The sequence below is a fragment of the Phacochoerus africanus genome, chromosome 10, assembly GCF_016906955.1.
Source record: "Phacochoerus africanus isolate WHEZ1 chromosome 10, ROS_Pafr_v1, whole genome shotgun sequence".
NCBI classification, from domain to species: Eukaryota; Metazoa; Chordata; class Mammalia; order Artiodactyla; family Suidae; genus Phacochoerus; species Phacochoerus africanus.
Genome location: NC_062553.1, coordinates 26,892,983 through 26,908,058, shown reverse-complemented (window position 1 = coordinate 26,908,058; position 15,076 = coordinate 26,892,983).

The window sequence follows — 15,076 nt, the reverse complement described above, 5'->3', positions numbered from 1 at the left end:
AAAATTACAACAAATAAGGCTGAATATTTACCAAAAAATTCTATCAGACATTTTACCAAAAAACAATATTCATGTTTCACCAGCTCTTTGGGAAATTAAGAGGAAATACTTTTCAATTGTTTTATGAAAACAACACTTATATGAAACACAGCAATTACATGATATATAACTATGACATTTGCAAGGAAATTAATTGTGCCAACAACCTGAATTAAGTTGAAAGCAAATTCTTGCTCATTGGTGCTTCCAGATGAGAGTACAGCCTGGGTGACAATTTGAGTTCATGTTAACCCCATTCAGAAGACTCATTACTGACTCATGAATAACAGAAAGTATAAAATAACCAAACTATTTTTAACCTCCCAAGTTCTTGGTGATTTGTAACACAAGAATAGAAAACTAATAAAAACATACTTAATGGTAAAATAACCAGCATATTCCCCCTAAGATGCAGGACATAACAAGAATGTGTAGGTCCCAAACACTACAATGCCAGAAAAAAAGAAATAGCAACCATATATTTAGGAAGGAATAAAACAATATCTACTTATTTATATACAATATAATTATATGTGTACAGAATTCTAGGTACCAATCGGGCTTTATCATTAAACTTCTATTAATACCTGTGTTACACTGTGGTTAATAGGAATTTCTTAGCTTATTTTGAGTAAACTAAACATGTTTATTAAGCAATGCAGATTTAAATGGATAGTATATAATTAACAAAAATTTAACTCATTATTGAATACCATTCATGTCCTAAATTTTAAAATATTTACGATTTTATTAACTCATGTAATTTTTACCTGTTGGGTTTAGACAATTTCAAAAACAAAATGATACTCAAAGAATATCTATTTGAGATTCTCTTTGAGATATCAAGTTATTCATTTTTTGCATTTAAGATTGTTGAACAAATGAAATAAAACAATATAGAGTTTAAGAAAGTATGCAAATGTTAAGGATCTTTACAAGTTAAGGAATTTGAACTTAAATGTATTCTTAGGAAATTTTTAAGTTTTGGGCGAAGTTTACATTTCAACCAAATGACTGATCCATTGTAAAAAGTAACTGTAAATCTCCAACTGAGAAACCTATGAAAACTTACTAGGAAATACCCAACCTTTCTGCAGGAGGGATGACTAGAAATATAAGGAATCAATTTTAGTTTGAAAATATTCCTGTTTGAATTCATTTTAAACATCTGACTCTCCCTTCTTTTTAGAAAACTGTATGGAATGAACATCATTCTAGTCTTGATTTTCTGTAACATTTATGAACATCCTAATTTTCAGTTGGTAGATTTTTCTCCAAATTTCATTTTGCTCAGCTTTTTCACTAAGCATAATGACAGAATTGTTAACAAATGAAAATATAAATAACAATGATAGTAATAATCTTAAATAATTTAAGTTTGGTATTCTTTCTTTCCACGTCTTCTGTATGTTTAAAGAGTATCCAAAAGGGTTGATAAGAAGGGTCAAAGAGCTATAAAGTTAATGAAATTAATAACTAGTCACTAAATAATCAAGAGCAAATGCTATTTGAGCTAAAATGTCACAAATTGTAGTATTACATTTACCTGTTAAAATTAAGCTTCACATTTTATTATTAGTGATCTAATTAAATTCTGCACATACATTATACTATATAGCAATAAAAATAAATATTTCTTTTTTGTACCAAACATTTATTACAATCTTCATCCTCCCACATAGACACACACAATTGACAGTGTAGGAAGTTCACAGGCATGCATAGATAAGGACTATTTTTTCTAAAGACTTTTACTTTTTAACAAACTTCATTCAAGATATCTTTTGTAATGTCTTTTGTGCTTTGCATCCAAAATGCACATTAAAATGAGATTCATTTTTCATTATATCATTGTAATTTCAGAGCATAAAAATACAGAATTAGCATTAGTGTTAGTTTCATAAAGTACTTTCTTCAGATTAAAAATCAGCAAATTATTGTAAACAACATGATTTAATTCACGGCAGTGATATTTTGGCAGCTCAGTCACTGTTAGAGTTATTCTAGATTTTTTTTTATTATTATTAGCAGGCACAATATAAGTGATGTGAGAAACAACTGTGAAATTATAATCTGCATAATAGACAATTCTGAAGCAGTTATTTTTTGTTATGTGCTTCTGAGAATGTGAAAATAAATTCAACTTTCAACCATTCCTCATATGTTTTTCTATACTAACTAGGAATACTAATGCTTATTTGTGGTAGAAATACAACTCAAAAACAAATATAACCCAGAGATTTATATAAGCAAATTTGATGGCATAATAAAATACTGCTTTTGTAAAGGAGCTCAAGAGCCATTTGAGTAAATTATTTTGGATATTTAACAAGAGAAGATGTGCCCACTGACATCTTCTCTTAGCACTGAAGATTTTGGATTTTGGTAGATAATTTGACTATTCACTATTATTACCCTCAGAAATTTACAGGTTACTTGTTTTCAAAAACTCTCTAATTTTGATTCTGTCAAAGTAGAAGTCTATTAAAATTGTATAATCTATATGGTAGGAGAACAGATGTAGTATCCAAAATAATAAATTAAAACATATCTAATAAGAACAATAAGGTGCTCTTCTAGAAACTGACTCATATTTGATATTTATATATTTAATCGGTGTATCAAGGGAACTACATGGAAAAAATAAATGAAAAAAAATAAATGAAATTTATTCTATTTTAAATAATATGGATCAATTAATTCTAAAATTTAACCCTATGATAATTTCCTATTTAAACTACCTAGTTTTATTGTTTATAGGTATTTTGTTGTTTATAGACTTAATTATGTTAATCAAAATATATTTACACTTGGCAGTCTTGGCAGATATGATTTGCATTGAAAGTTTACTTGAAAGTAAAACCATCAAAAAGCATACAAATATTTATCGAATCCACACAAGGGAAACAGAGTAAGACTTTTTCCATAGAGGTACTTCAAATCTAAGTGATAGGATGACACAAGGGAATGATTAAAAGTATTACAAAAGAGAATGCAATGCATCATTTATTATGACAATACACTGTTCCAGAAAGATAGAAATATGAAGACTGAAATACTGTCAAAAACCACAACACTGCTAATCGTCCTCCCCCTTTCAGTGGAGAACGACTGTGTGTTTCTTAGAACTCAGTGTTTGTCAACATTCACTCAAAAGGAAATTGGAAATTCTTCTGGAAAGATAATATAAGTTTTGACATAAAAAATCCAGTATTAAGTGAATAAATAAACTCTACCACTACACTGGATTTACCTTGTTCAGAAAATACCACCAGCATCTGGCTGCTAACCTACTATACATTCTGTCATATGCTGTCTCTTCTGCACTTATGGTCTCTTCGTTTCAATAAGACCTTATAAACTTGGTTGATTTAATTAGAAAATGTAGGTTATCCTATTGTGCCTGCACGTATGTGTGTGTGTCAGTTTCACCCAGTGCACATTTCACCTGAAATGCTATAAACACAGAATTTGAAAAGTTCAGAAGAACAGAAGGAACTTCCTCATTTCTTTTTACTGTGAGATGAACTACATCGTGACTTCTTGATGTACAAGAAAAATCAATAGGATCTGAGTAACAGAATAGTTTCCATATGTTGATGTCCCCTAGTGACAAGAAATGTATAAGTAATCTTTAGCTTAATCCTTACAAGTTTTTGAAATAAACATCGTTACCTTTGTTTTAAATTGGAGAAACTGAGAGTAAGAAACATTACAGATAAGCAAAACATGGCATACTGCTTATTGAGAGAAATTAGAATTCAACAGCAGCTGACTAACTTTACAGCTGATATCTTCTTGAAAGAAATAACTGGACAGTCTTACATAATTCTTTGGTCCTTAAGGTCACTCTGTTACAAAAGACTTTATTTAGATTTTGCATAATTTTTACATTATGCCAAAGGATTTATCAATTAAATTATACCAAAGCGGCGAACATTATAATATTAATTGTTTAACTGAATAAATAATAAGAATGATGAAAACATAACATGTTTCAACAAATTGTCACAGTGTTTAAATTCTAAGATATAGTAATTTAAAGTATAAATTATTATCATATATTGGCTTTTATAAAGAAATAAATTCCATAAACATGCAATTTTCTAGATATACCATTATAAACAGCAATGATTCTAAAGTCACTCTTCAAACTGGGTTTTTTTGTTGTTGTTACCTTAACTTGAAAATGATAATGGGTTTGCTCTAACTGTGTCAGAATAGAAACAGATAATCAAATACTTATAAGATAGCATATATTTAAGCTAGTATAGCACACAAATGAAATCTCTCTCATTCTGTGTATCTGATATATTTGCACTTCACCTAATTACTATAGCCTTTAGATGTTTCATCAATTTTACAAAGGTATGATAAGGTAAAGGAGGAATGTAAGTAGAATACAAAAGAAGAGAAAAGGAAGGACTAAATATTGTTTTAAATCTATTTCATTATATTTTTATATAAATAATTCAAGTATACAGTTTCTCTAAAGCATAGTAATATACTACTGAAAGAGTATATGTAAGAATGTGTACATGCGAACATGTATTTGTATGTATGTTGTCTCTTCAGTGGGAGAGAACATATGTAACACACACACACATATATGCACAATGTCATAATGTGATTAACATGGTGTGAACACCCACTAAATAAATACGTCTTATAGTCTTCTCTGTAGGAAAGACAACTGAGAATTAACATGGAAATAATATCCAGGGTATGTGAGCCAAATCAAACAGTCTAAAATATGTGGTATCAGAGGTCCAGAAGAAAAGAGAGAACAGAGCAAATATTTTCAAGGATAAGGGAACAATGGTCCAAAATTTTTCCCAAGTTGAGAAAATATACAACTCATAATTCTAAGAAGCTTGGTGAGTTCCAAATGTGTGTGTTTGTCTGAGCACCTAGTTGTGAAAAACCAACGAAAAGTAAGTTTTAAAATCAGGCAGAAGAGGAAAAGTACATAAAATATAGAAGTGAATATCAATAAGAAGTATGGGTGACATCTCATAGGATTCAAGGGGTGTCAGGAAAATGGAATTCTTCTTTAAAATGATAAAAATTATATCATCTTACACATCTATATCTAAAAATATCCTTCAAAAGTGAAAGTAAATAAAAGTATTTGAAAATAGATTAAGAGCTGAAAGAATTCATATCTAGTAGATCAGTGCTACAAAAAATTTTGGAAGACAAAATAGAAAAATTGAGGCCTCTGGGAAGGATAGCAGCAGGACATATTTAGAAAGATGTACTTGGTAGAAATAATGCTATTATGTGGAAGGGTCTATTTAAAAAAGTAGAAAATTTAATAGGAATAATACTATAGTCTACCGGGATACAAATTTGGAGAGATAAACAGCAGAAGTGTATATTTTCACAGTTCTGAAGGCCGTAAGTCTGAAATCAGGGTGCCAGCACTGCTGGGTTTTGCTGACACTTTCTTTCTGTCTTACAGACAGCCTCCCTCTTAGTGTCTCCTTGCAGGCCTTTCCTCCAAGGCATTCAACAGAGAGAGAGGGAGCTCCTCCTGTCACTTTTTATGAGAACACTATTCCTACCGCATTGGGTCCCAGCTGTTATGATCTCATGTAACATTCATTACTTCCTTAGAAGCCTCATTACCAGATACAACCAAACTGGGGGTGAGGCTTCAACATGTAAATGCTGGGGGGATACAAACTTTCCATCCATAACAGTTATGCAATGAAAACAGGTTAATGCCATTATAAATCCTTGAGGGGAAAGAATGTCATAGTTGAAACATGAAGCACATTAAAATTTAGAAAGTATTATTTAAGTTATGAATAATAATTTGAAAGAAAGATCATTATGGATCTCTCACTAAAAAATATTTTATCTGAGAGGTCCAGTAGGAAATAGATATTTCTCCAAAGAAGATATAGAGATGACTAACAAGCACATGAAAAAAATGCTCAGCATCACTAATTATTACAGAAATGCAAATCAAAACTACTATGAAGTACTACCTCACACAAGTCATAATGGCCATGATTAACAAGTCACCAAAAACAAATGTTGGAGAAGGTGTGGATAAAAGGGTACCCTACTTCACTGTTGGTGGGAATGTAAATTGGTACAACCACTATTGAAAACGGTATGGAGGTACCTCAGTAAAGTATATATAGAACCATCACATGATCCAGCAATCCCACTGCTGGGCATACAGCTGGACAAAATTTTACTAAAAAAGATACACGCATGCCTATGTTCATGGCAGCACTATTCATAACAGCCAAGACATGGAAACAACCTAAATGTCCATTGACAGATGAATAGGTGAAGGAGAAGTGGTATATATATATACAATGGAATACTACTTAGCCATGAGAAAGAACAAAATAATACCATTTGGAACAACACGGATAGAACTAGAGACTCTAATACCAAGTAAAGTAAATCAAAAGGAGAAAGACAAATTCCATAGGATACCACATATCTGGAATCTAATATATGGCACAAATTAATCTTATCTAGAGGAAAGAAACAAACTCATAGACATGGAAAACAGACTTGGCGTTGCCAAGGGGAAGGAAGTGGGATGGATTGGGAGTTTGGGGTTAGTAGATGCAAACTATTGCATTTGGAGTGGATAAGCAATGAGGGCCTCCTGTACATAATAGCACAGAGAACTATATTTAGTAATGGAACATAATGGGGGATAATGTGAGAAAAGACACACACACACACATATATATATGATTGGTTCACTTTGCTGTACAGCAGAAAGTGACAGAACATTGTAAATCAGCTAAAATAAAAATTCATTACTAATCCATTCCGAAGGCAATAGCCTGCATCTATTAACCCCAAGCTCCTAATCCATTCCGAAGGCAATAGCCTGCATCTATTAACCCCAAGCTCCTAATCCATTAATTTCCTTAATGGCCCCCTCCCTCTTGGACATCACAAGTCTATTCTCCAAGTCCATGATTTTATTTTCTGTGGAAAGGTTCATTTGTGCCATATATTAGTTTCCAGATATAAGTGACATCATATGGTATTCGTCTTTCTCATTCTGACTTATGATGGAGCATGATAACGTGAGAAAAAAGAATGTATATATGTGTGTGTAACTGGGTCACCATGCTACACAGTGGGAAATTGACAGAACACTGTAAACCAGCTATAATGGAAAAAAAATCATTATAATGGGGAAAGAAACTACAATGTAATATTAAAACCAGGAAACTGACATTGATACAGTCCCATAACAAATTTTTTTAAAGGATATAACATAACACTAGACTCATTAAAAATAGCAATAAAGATCAACTACACATTTGATAAAAATGTACTTCCTTTAATAATTCTGATAAAATTTACATTCAATGAAAGGTGGCTCATATGTACTCCACTTAATGAATTTGAAAACTGTGACTGTGTAAGCAAGACTCAAAACAGGAATAGAATTATTTCATCATGCTAGAAAGTGAAAGCTGCCTCATGCTCTTCTTCAGTGGCTACCTCTGCCCCAGGCTATTAGTTTTTCATCCCTATCATCATGCATTTGTTTTGTCGGTTGTTGAAATTTATTTATATGCCGCAAATTTCTTTCAAGCAACTTAATATTTTTGAGATGCCTCTATTTTTTATATATCAGAAGTTTTTTCCCTTTTACTATTCAACAGTACTTTATTGTATGAATATATCAAAATATATTTTACATTTTTGATAAAATTTGAGTGTTTCCAGTTTTTTTAGCTACACTAAAAAGCTACTAAAAACACTGTGCACATAATTTTTGCAGACCTACCTACCTTTTCATATATTTTGCATAAGTACCTAGGAGTGCTAAATGTAGGTTTAATTCTAAAGAAACTATCAATTATCTAAAATAATTGTAACACTCCCAGTGGCAACTGGAAATATTTGAAAATTCCAGTTGCTTCACATCTTTAGTTACATTTTTATAGTCAGTGTTATTTATTTATTAGAATCTTAGCCATCTGTGCATGTGTGCATTATGAGAGAGAAAAAGAACTAAATTATGGTTCTGATTTGCATTTCTTAATAATAATATTTGAATTGAATATCATCTTTTCATATGTGTATTGATCATTTGCATATCTTCTTTTATAAAGTACTTGATTAAGTATTTTGCCTACTTGTGCTTTTGATATGTAGAGATTTTTTATATATTTTTACATCAGTTTTTTGTTTTGAGGGGGGGTTTAGCAGGAAAAAGAAAAAAGCTTTGGAATTTTTTTCTCCAAATACTTCTTGCCTAATAATTTCCTTAATGGCTCCTTAGATGAGCAAGTATCTAAAATTTTATTTCTAATTTACTTTTTTTCTTTTTCTATGTGTGCATAATAGCATTTTTCCAATATATGTCTGCTCATCTGGTAGCCATGAAGATATTATCCTGTGTTTTCTTTTAAAAACTTTATATTTTTAGGCTTAACTTTTAGGTAATTTGTTTGACATTAATTTATATAGAGGAGTGGTACAAGTAAAAATTCACATTTTTTATACAGATACTAATTCCATTTGATAAAAATAATTTTGTCCCCCACTGGATGTACTTAGTACCTTGCTCAAGGGTGAATATGTGTGGATCTATATCTGAATTTATACAGACCTATCTATGTGTCTTACACCGTTTGACACATAGATCTTATAAGGATTCCTTGGATCCACTGGCCATCCTCTTGAACATCCTTTTTGAACAGGAATTAAGTTACCCAATGGACATTCTCATTCATGTGGCCCAAAACTTCCCCACAGGAAAAAAAAATTAACTAAAATAATTTTTTTAAATGTAAAAATAAAAAAATAACGATCTCTAGAAATATGGCCATGCACAATACAGTAATTATTGAGGTAAAATTCACATGCAATAAGCTGGATATTTTTATAATACACAATTTTATAAATTTGGGTAGCTGTGTACACCTGGAATTAACACACGAACTAGATAATTAACACATCCACCAACCCCAAAAGTTTCTTCCTGCCCCTGATAATTCCTCCTTTCTGACATGCATTCACACACAAACACAGACATTGCTCTAGGAACTGTTCTAGGCACCAGGAAAGCATTACTAAAATAAATAAACTGCATCCCTGACATTTAATAGAGAAGTGATCATCAATGTTAAGCAATTGATATACTTTCTGATATAAATATAGAGATACAAAAACAGAGGACTGATGTAGAAAGAATTACTGGGAAGAAGCAAGATATAAGGGCCAGGGAAAGTCACTCTGAAAATTGCCTATTTGAGCTGAGATATGAATGATTATGCAAAAGCAGATAAGGTCAGTTCCAAGGGCACTGATTCCACACAGTGAAAGCAGCATATGCCAAGGCTTGAAACAGTCATCAGCTTGGCTGTTTGAGGAAAAGTAAGCAAACTAGTTTAGCTGGAGGATATTCATAGAGCCCACGTCAGAAAATTGGGTTTTGGACACAGGCAATGGAAAGATTACATTAGACAATGACAATGCTAAGATTCTCTAAGAATTTGGAAATCTTTTTTTTTCTTTGAAATCTTTGTAACATGGGAAAACACTAAAAAATATGAGGAAAGACTTTAAAGTTTATTTTCAAAAACTAATGAACTGTGTCTTGAGCATTAGCTGATAAACCCAGAACTTACTCATTATATCCATATGCTGGGCTAATGGGCTAAATCGGAAATTATTAAATTAAGGTAAAGGGAAAAAAGAAGGAAGGAGAGAGGAGAGAAGGAAGGGAGTGAGAGAGGGGGTGGAGAAAGGGGGTAAGGAAGGAAATAAAGAAGGAGGGAAGGAGGAAAGGAAAGAAAGGAGAGAATGAAGGGAGTGAAGAAGCGAAGAAGGATCTTTTGACATGGAATTCAATTTGGGAATTCATTGCTGAAGGAGCTATCATAACTTAGACAAATTATACTATATCCTTCTGAAGAACTGCACAAGGGTTTTTTCTTAATTTACATAAGGTTTGAAAGGACTATTGAGAGAATGTAATTTTAAGCTTAATTAAATATCACAGTCCAAGCTGGGGCATCAACATGTTTTGCCTTCTTAGGCATTTTTTTTTCCCCATCTCCACCTATTGCACAGCCACTTCTGTATTCACAACTCTTCTGTTTCGCTTCAGTTCTGTTTCTACACATGTACTTCTCTGGCCCTGGACCTCTAGCTTCTAACCTGTGACTTCCACCTCAGATTGTGCGCATTCTCAGTTCAACATCACCAGGTGATTTATGCCTTCTGCAGGGACTCAGAATCTCTGTTCAGGGCCAGCCTTTCAAGCGGACCAAACAGACTCAAATCTGATGCACTGGCATTTTCGACATTCCTTGGTTCTGGCATCAGAAATTATGGGGTAGAGCACAAGGGACTATACCAAAATAAGCAAAGTGATTGGTGCTATTTTATATTTTTCAAATTTAGTACAAGAACCTGTGGCAGGAAACAATTTGTTTGTATACTTTTTGAGGATGGCCAATCTGACCAGTGTGAGGTGATACCTCACTGGAGGTTTGATTCGCATTTCTCTAATAATGAGTGATGGTGAACATCTTTTTATGTGTTTTTTCACCATCTATATGACCTCTTTGGAGAAATGCCTATTTAGATCTTCTGCCCATCTTCTGATTGGGTTGTTTGTTTTTTGACATAAAGTTGCATGAGTTTGTATATTTTGGAAATTAATCCCTGGTGAGTCACCTCATTTGTAAATATTTTCTCCCATTCTGTGTGGTGTTGTCCTTTTTTTTTTGTATGGTTTCCTTTGCTATGCAAAAGCTTTTAAGTTTAACTAGGTATCATCTGTTTGTTCTTATCTTTATTTTCATTACTCTAGAGATATATCCAAAAAGACATCACTATGATTTATGTCAAAGAGTGTTCTGCTTATGTTTTCCTCTAGCGGTGTCATAGTGTTTGACCTGACGTTTAGGGTTTAGGTCTTTAATCTATTATAACAATATTAACCAGGAAGATAAAATTAAACTATAAGGGGTTGTGCATAACTTCTTGCACTGTAGAATGTTTGCTTTTGAATTGGTCAATTTGTTCAAAAGAAATGAGCTACTTGCTGGGTAGAAGTTTTGGCATGGCTCTTTGGCTTTTGATAATACATGCAGTAAGATTTTTGGTCTTTGGTGCCAAGCATTTTGGTAGGATTCGCCTTCAAGGAGAACTAGGTTCTCTGAAAAATACATTACACCGAGAATCAAATACAAGAGGTAGACTTTTATTCTAAGATTAATATCATTAACAAAATAAGCTTTGTTGACAAATGCTATATACCATAATCAGTGAATGACACGGTGCCATCTTGGTATGTATATCACATCAGAAATAATTAGCAGACTGTTTCATTTTATTGAGATAACCACAGGATTTTAAATGTTCTATCATAGCACCTGCAGTAGTATAATAAATCAATTCAACTAAATACATATTTACTGATTTCCTCTTATATATTAGACATTTGTGTTCATAACTTTTATAAAGTTTGCAGGATCACCATTCCTTTCAAAGGTCTCTTCTGAATTGCAGAAGGGAATAACACATTCATATTTCTTCAAAACAAATTTTATGCACAGTGATGCATTATTTCCTGAAGAACGCAACTGCTTTGCTGATAGACTGTGAAAAATACTCTCTTCGTTGTTGGAGGATAAGATCTTCAGATTTAGCCTCTCTTACTTCTACCACCTGCATCTCTGGCTTTCACTACTCAGATCTTCCAATATTATGTAAGTCCATAATTCCTATATTAAATGTTTTATACTCAAAATATATCAACTGGCCTCCATTTTACTGTGTAAACTTAATTTGGGCTACAGAAATTGGTCTCAAAAGGATAGAACCTTAAACATGGGGATCTGGAATAAGTTCTTTGATCTGATTAGAAAAGCAAATAGCGATGATCTCATTACTAATATTAAATGAGATTCTAGTTGACAAAGGTCTAAATAGTTCCATAAATTCTATTTGCACCTATTCAAGGATCTAAGGAAGGGTGAGTTTTGAAATGAAACATTGTAGGTAGAATCTTATGGATGAAAACACAGTAAGAGGTTATAATATGAGATGACTCCTGACTACACTGGAAAACTTGAATAAATAAAACATTAAGTTCATGCCTTTATGTTCTGAGAACAAGAAATCAACAGAGAAACTGAAAGCTTATAGTCTGGCTGTGATAGTTGGTTTTATGTGTCAAACTGGCTGGGTCATGATACCCAGATATTTGGTCATATCTTGTTCTGGATGTTTCTGTAAAGGTGACTTTTTTGGGGTAAGATTAGCATTTATATTGGTGAATTTTGAGAAAAACAGAGTGACCTTCATAATACGGGCAGGGTTCACCCAATGAGTTGAAGACCATAATACCACAAAGACTAACTTCTTTTGAGAAATAAGAAATTCTGCCCGTACACTGCCTTTGAACTTGAAATTCTACTTTTCTCTCATGTCCAGTCTGCTGACCCATATTGCACCTTCTGGACTTCTCAAGCTTCCACAATTGCAAATGCCAATTAAAAATTAATAATAATAATCCCTCTTTCTTTTTCCCTTCCTGCCTCTTACACACACACATACACACACACAATCTTGTTCACTGAGATATTGAACAGAAACTTAAAAGTTTGATCCTCTGTGTGGATGAATTAGGATGCAAATCAAATTCACAGCTGCATCTATCTGCTTTATTCAAGTTAGAGCTTTGGTTGAGTAATAGTGAGACCTTTTCAGTGTGATTCTGAGATCCTTCCTATGTTATTTCAAGACAGATCTTCAATGTGAGCTTCCTTGATACTGGTTGGCAAATTTCTGAACTTTTCAGAAGTTCTCTTGACTTTTACTTAACTCTCAGCTTACCTAATAGCCTTCTAACTTTTAACTTCTATATTAAGCCTTTTATACTGAGACTGCTTAGAGGAGATTCTGTTCTCCTGACCTGGCTTATTAATTGTGCTAGCCCTCACAGAAAGCAATAAAAATATAAGCAAGAATAAAAAGAAATAGCTTTAGCTTTTGCCTTCATGAGCTCGAAGTTTATTTTGAAAGAAAAAATATTTCAGTAAAGCTTAACAAGTAAAATAAAAATATAAAATAATTAATGGAGTCAGTAAGTTTAGAAAAAAAAAATCTGTCCTTCAAATATCTGTGAATACTAGGGAACCAAGGAAAATTCGGAAATTATTAAAAAAAATTCACTGGAAATTATATAAATGATGCTTGCATTAAGAAAAATGAAATCATAATCTTAACTCAATTATAACACTGGGAAAAGTTGCCAATGCAGATGAATCCTATTATTTTCCCATTATTATATTCAATTTTTAAAAAATATAAGGTTTGGTATTACATATTTTTACCAAATGCATTAAATGAATTAGTTACTTATTTACCTAAATCTTTCATATTGACTTTTAAAAAGAGTTCACAAAATGTGATAAGATTAATAAATATAATGTATAAGATATAAAAATAGGGTTGAGAATCATTGGATTTAATAATGAGGATGAAATGACTATTTCAAAGTTAGATGTAGTTTTCTAACCATTAATTAAACGCAAGTTTATCTCTAAAGCTTTTAAAAGATTACTCAAAATGGAAATCTTATATCTAAAACATCTACAAAATACAAAGGAAACAATCTACCAGGATCTAATATCATTCAGGAATGTCTCAATAGAGCCTTTATTAAATGAGGACAATTATTCATAAGACAATGGAAGGGAGACTGGAATATAGGTAGAAACAAGCAGTCCTTTAGGAACCCACATACCAGTTCATATGACTGAATCTTGGTATTTTTTAGCATAAGTAAAAAGAAATTGTGTTTTTTACAACAGTTTCACTTATTTTCTCGGCTGGACTTTAATAAATTCTGAGTTGTATTTAATTAAAATTGTACTCACTGGCAAATCTAGGGGAGCAGGTAGTCTATTCTGCTTGTTGAATACTGCCATGTAACACTAAAGCTTAGTTTCGTATAAACAGATAAGCCTATTGTAAGTACAGGTGAATAAATGGAAAGCATTTCTTTAAATAAAAAGCACTTCTCTGTGATGGACTCATAAAATAGCCAGGATTTGCCTTAAATTGTACAAAATTTCTTCATGACAAATGAATGACGTTTCCCCCAATTCATATCACAATAATATAATCAAAAGCGATTGTTTAAATTTCCAGTTCCAGACAAATCATCACAAAGTCGATGACTTAAAGCAATACCGATTTATCTTACTGCAGTTCTGTTGTTCCAAAGGCCAAAATAATAAGCAGTTCTGTATTCATTCGGGAGACTGCGGGGGAGCAAGTTTCCTTATCTTTTCTAACTTCCATAGATTTCTAGAGTCCACCTAGATTCATTAGTTTATAACCCCTTCCTCCATTCTCAAAGGCAGCAATTTAATATCTGCATCCCCTGCTTATGTTATCACATTTTCTACTCTAATTCTTTCTGCATCATTCCTATTAAGTACCATAGTGATTATATTGGGCACACCCAGGTAATTAGAGATAATCACTTCATCACAAGATCTTTAGCCTTTATTACATGTAAAAAATCTTCTTGCCATGTAAGGTAACACATTCACTGTGCCAGGGATTAGGACATGGACATTTCTCTGAGTAGAGGCATTTTTCTGTCTCCCACAGTGGTTTATCCAAATACAATGATAAGGTAGAGATTAGCCAACATTTCATAAAGTCTCACCAACAAATCTAGGATAGAGTTAACTTAAAATGATGATGCTACTACTTCTGTATTTTTTTGACAAAATGGAAGTATATTAGCATGTAGCAACATGACCTATTAAACATGATTATTATTTATAAATTTAAATTTGGTGGTGGGGAGGCTCCAATACCCATTCATAATGAAAAATTCATTCATAATGAATAGAGGGGGTATCATCAATTTGATTAAAAAAAAAAAATCTACAAAAGCCTAAACCCAACATACTTCATAGTGAGAAACTCAAACATTTCCTGAACTAAGATTAGGAAAAAAGGCACCACTCCTTTCAACACTGAGCAAAGATAATCTTTTCAA